Below are 6,000 nucleotides of genomic sequence, written 5' to 3'. Positions count from 1 at the left end.
ATCGGGTAATCAGATAGAATTTAGTGCGCAATTAAGGTGTTGTGGCGCAAAAGGTGTTAGTTAGTTAGGGGTGATATTTCTAAATCCTCGTCGAAGTTTCAAGAATCCAAGCAAGGAAATCCGAGTGAATCCGTATGAGAGAAAAAAGGTATATCTTGATAGTTAAAGCGAACCAAGAAGATTAGTTATGAGCTTTGGTATGTCCCGTATAAGATAGTTATAGAATAAAAAAAATTTTAAAAAAGCCATACTTGATAAGACTAACCATGCGGAAAGAGACGATCAGGACACTTTTGGGACGAAGGAAGTCGTCCATTTCGAGGGAGGTAGAAACCTCTAGTCTGCGGCATATGGGTGGCTGGAAAGTAGCTGATGTGAATCATTGGTAAAGACCCTACACCCAAAAAGTAAATGCCAAGAAGATCAGAAAGGTTCTTATGTTATAAAAATATAATAATTGTGAAGTCGGCCGAGGAGGGCTGACTGAAAGAGATTTTTTACCCTGATCTTTCCTAGCCGTGTGGTTGTGTAGATGTAAAAAAATGTACTAAATTTAAAAATGCATACATTTTTTTGTGAAATATGGAAGGGAGGGATGTTACATGATAAGGGCTGTCCCCTTTTCATGTAAGTATAAAAAAAGAGAGATTTAGTTAAAATGAAAATGAAATAGAATAGACGAAATTCGAACCTCGTAATTTAGGTTTAGAAATAGATAACGATAGAGAATTAGCAAATGGAATGTAAAACAAACCATTGTTAAGCTTAGAGATAAAATAGTTTTAAGAAAAGAATGTGCATTGTCGATTCTGTTATGAAAATTCAATTGAAAGAATGAAACTACAAGATAATTTAATAAACATGTTTTTAACATATTGGAAATATAGGTTACTGGGAATATAGGTTAAAATTCCTTTTGTAAACAAAGGAAAAAGTTTTGGACACGCATTTCCAGAACACGTGAAAGACGACACATGTTTTAACATGTGTATGACGTCATGGTAAATGGGAAGTTCTCGATATAGTTAGAAACTTTAGAGTTAAGCGAGGAGAAACTGAGGGAGAGTCAGAGGGAGTTTGAGGACGACAGACGATAGTCTGCAGTTGAGATTCGAACGTCTAGAAGCGAGACGGTCACTTTTGAAACTTAGAATGTGAAGCTTTGAATTCTTGACTCAGGAAACCACGACCGGTCGAGAGAAGAAATAAACCCATCATGTGTTTTTATAAACGTCGTCTTTGTGTTGTAATTCTACCAAAAGGTAAAGTGAAAATTGTTATTATATGTCTTGTATATCATGTGGTTTAAAATGTCTTTACATACACATCTTACATACACAATATGAACACTAAGACTTTCTGAACACTGTTTCATCTCTCAAAGAGCTTCAATTACACTTCTAAGTATGAACATTTAATATAAATATGAATCTCATCATAACACGAACAATCTCTCTTACAACAACATCTCTCAACAGCATCACTCATAATAAGACTATCTCTTTATAAGACTCTCTAAGACTGCACTTTAATAAGACTCACTTTTAACAAAGAACAATAATAACAAACAATAACAATAGCAAACACTACTAAGTATGAACATTTTATATAAATATGAATCTCATCATAACACGAACACAATTTCCCAATATCTCTCTTAATATGACTCAAAGTCTCTTACAACATCTCTCTCTCTCTCTCTTTAAGACACAACAACAAACTCTTAATAAGACTTCTAAATATAACATAAATACTGCGAAGAAGCGGAATATCCCAGTATATATATATATATATATATATATATATATATATATATATACAGATATAGATATAGATATAGATATATAGATATATATATATCGTTATTTCAATAATTTGACTTTTTAACGGTTTGCATAAAACTAAATAAAGCTCACTATAGCTCACATTTGAACACGCTTAACCTAGCAACAGCACTCCAAAATTCGTACTGTTTGGTTTATTTGTTTAGCAGTACTCCTGTACACACAAACATATAAACACATAAACTCTTGACTTTATATATATACTAGTTTTGGTCCCCGGCGTTGTCCGGGTGTTTGGATGTGTATGTTGAGCAAAATAAATGGTTTAGTCGGCAGACTTGCTGGAACACGTACCGCGAAAGAGGAAAAGAACGTGAAAAAAAACCCTGACAACTTTGCTGTTGCGTCCATTACCAAACCGGAAGTCACGAATGGTTCAATTAAGGCTAGTCAATCGAAAAGAGGGGATGACCTTCGAAAATATCGACGAAAAAAGTGACCCCCTCTTTGTAGAAAAATGTCTAGTTGAGAATAAAGGAAGTAATGTTTTGGGCCAATTTTTTTTTATATTTGTCGTCCGAAGGGTCCACCTTCAAAACAATACTGATCTCGTGAAAATCCATCGTCTCTGTCAAAATCTTTTAGCATACATACATACATACATTTAAACAGACAGTTGAGATTTATGCTATAGATATATAGATATATGACGTCACTTCCAGGAGATGACGCGGCAGATTTTTTTTTCCAAATTTATACATAAATACATTGTTTTCTTTTTAGATTATACACGATAACATTAGAAATCTTGAAAAAACAGACCCTCCTAAGAAAACTGACGCAGTTAACCCTCATAAAATGAATATTTTTTTCTAAATTTTACATCTTATACGTCTGAATCTAAGCCCTATCAGACGATATCTACTTCATGGTGGTCTGCTTTGGACGTTTTGCCTTTTAGCTGAATATACAAACACACACACATACATTTGCCCTTCATATATTAGATGTACATACACACACACACACACATATATATATATAAAGCTGAATGTGTGTGTGTGTGTGTGTGTGTGTGTGTGTGTGTGTGTGTGTGTGTGTGTGTGTGTGTGTGTGTGTGGTCACGAATAGGCTCCTATATGGTTGACTATTTTAAAAAACTGATTACATATAATGACAGATGTATCAAGACACAGGAATGGGTATGTTTGATCTGGCAGAACGGTGGTTCATTAAAATTATGGGGTCTGAGTTTGCGCCTGGTCCACAAAGTATGAAAATAAAAAATTTAAAAATTAAAAAAAACGTTTACAAGTGTTTTTGATATAGATGTACATAAGAATACTTTGATAAGTATGTTTTAACTTAAAAATGGTATAAAACAAATTGTTGGGTCTGCGTTCGCGCCTGGCTTCCATAGAATGGAAATAGACACAAACTTTAATAAAGACGTTTCATATCTATCTGCGTAAGTATACTTTGATAATTATGTTGAAGTTTGAAGAAATATGGTATAACAAAATTATGGGGTGTACGTTCGCACCTGACCTCCATAGAATGGAAATATGTCACAAAGTTTAACAAGGTTTTTAGTATGGATCCACAGAATATTGTGATAAATGTTTCAGTGCGAACATGCATTGTATAATAAATTATGGGGTTTATCTATTTTATTTTTACTTTCATCATAGTTTGCTTTGGTTTTGATACCCCCAAATTCAACCCAAATTTACAACCCTTCCTTTTCATAACCTATCATACTTTCATAAATCAGAGTCCATTTTCTGTAGGCTGTTTTTGAACCCAGTCAACGGCGGGTACTTTTGCTAATATATATATATATATATATATATATATATATATATATATATATATATATATATATATATATATATAAGAACAACAGGAATGGGAAATGAAGTCACAAAACTATATATTGGTAAGTATAGATTGGTTCATTTATTCAATAAAGGAATACAACCAATTAGTTGGAGGATAGAAGGGACTCTTTATACCAAGGCATTTGGAAGCCTAATGCTTCTCATCAGAAGCGTAGAGAAGATGCTAGGTAACATAGTGGGGTTCCGGCGTCTAGCGTGGAATTCATTAAGAACGAAATAGATCAAATAAAATTATAGATGATGTTGGGGAGAGTTTTGTCGAATTCTAAATAAAGGAGGAGCGTATTATATAGAGTGTAATGTCGAAAGGTGTATAGGGTCTTTGTCATAGTCTAAAAAGTATGTAGTATATGTTTTAAGGCTAAGGGGGAGGTATATTGTGGGTGGGTGATAATTCTATTTCTATAAACAAAACGCCCCATGTAATCCCTCTTGTTCAACCCTGCTTAGAATACACGCATTCGCCCTTCCTCTAAAATAGAATTAGCATGCACAGCCATCGTTCAACACTGGCAAAAATGTATTGAAACGGGGTGACAATGTGGAAAAATAAATTCTTAAATTCTGGAGTACAAAGGGTCTCTCGTTATAATGGTAACACTCCAGATTTCGTAGTTCTTCAACTTTTTGAGTTTAAAAAATAGGAGGCTTTAGATTTGGAACGATCCTTTTATATATATATATATATATATATATATATATATATATATATATATATATATATATATATATATATATATATATATAACTCAAATGATCTTGTAACGATGTAGTTACGACATCCGGTTGCACATGCGCGCTTGACCTGCGCACTGAAATATTAACGTTATCATTTCGAAATTATTAATAAATATGGGAAGAGTGGGGTTTAAAATAACTTAAACGTAATACAGAAATGATCGATGTAAAAAAAAGCAGATATATCAAAATTTGAATTTAACTATAATAAGTATTATGGTATCTGTTTAGTGCACATTTACCTATAAGTATGGCCAACCATTTACTTTCAAAAATAATAAATTATAATAAACAGAACGACTCATAGAAATCTATCTATATTCTTTTTTCATTTTAATATACTTTCATAGAAATATTTCTGTTATGTCAAAAAAAACTATTTTCTTTGCGTCATAATGAGTGTCACGCTCATATATGAATTCCATAGCTAATAAAACATACTGACCCCATGGGTCACGGGTAGTCTAGTATATATATACGCACACACACACACACACACACACACACACACACACACACACACACATATATATATATATATATATATATATATATATATATGTGTGGGGGGGTGTATATATATATGTGTGTGTGTGTGTGTGTGTGTGTGTGTGTGTGTGTGTGTGTGTGTGTGTGTGTGTGTGTGTGTGTGTTCCGACAAAAATGACGCTTTGCTTTAATCAGAGATTTCCATTGCTCTTTTTTTTACCTCTTCCTGTCGCATTGGAGATGAGGAGAAGGAGCTAATCACGTGAAACTGAGTTAGCTTTCCTAGCAACGATCTCAAGAAAAGAAATATCGTGCACGTTGTCGGACCTCGTGTTTTGAAAACCGACATGTTCGTCTCAGCGAAAATAGAGAAAGAAAGAAGTATTAAATGTTTCTTCTTTTTTATTATTTTTTTTTTTTCGTTTAAATATTGATCAAATGATAAAATAATATTTAATAGATTTTAATATTCTACGATACATGAAACACGTATTATTGACATCGGGAAAACATGTTAAGTACATTAGGTGTTTTTTTAATCGGTAAAAATGATGCACCCTCATTACGGTTTAGGAATGCATTAAGATAGATAGATAGATAGATAGATAGATAGATAGATAGATAGCTGATTGCACCGCCTTGTCAGACTAGTGCCACTCCCTCAAACACTGAAAGACCACGAGCCCGAAAATGACTTTTTTAGTCCTGCCGGCGAATTCACACGCTCAAGCAGACATGACACTGAAGACGATCATTGGTATGCATACATATATACACATACATACACATACAAATCTATAAACATACACACATACATACATACATACATAATACACATACATACACATACATACACGCATGGATACATACACATACATGCACATATATACACACAAATACAAATACATATGTACGTACATATACACATACAAATACGTACACATATATGCACATATATATACATACACATACATTTACCTATATATACATATACATACATATATGTGCATTTATACACATACATATATATGCATATATACGCATACTTATACATATATACACATACATATACATACATACACAAAAAA

Source organism: Euprymna scolopes, chromosome 26 (assembly GCF_053919585.1).
Source record: "Euprymna scolopes isolate OS-2025 chromosome 26, ASM5391958v1, whole genome shotgun sequence".
Lineage (NCBI taxonomy): Eukaryota > Metazoa > Mollusca > Cephalopoda > Sepiida > Sepiolidae > Euprymna > Euprymna scolopes.
This window is presented reverse-complemented; position numbering follows the sequence as displayed.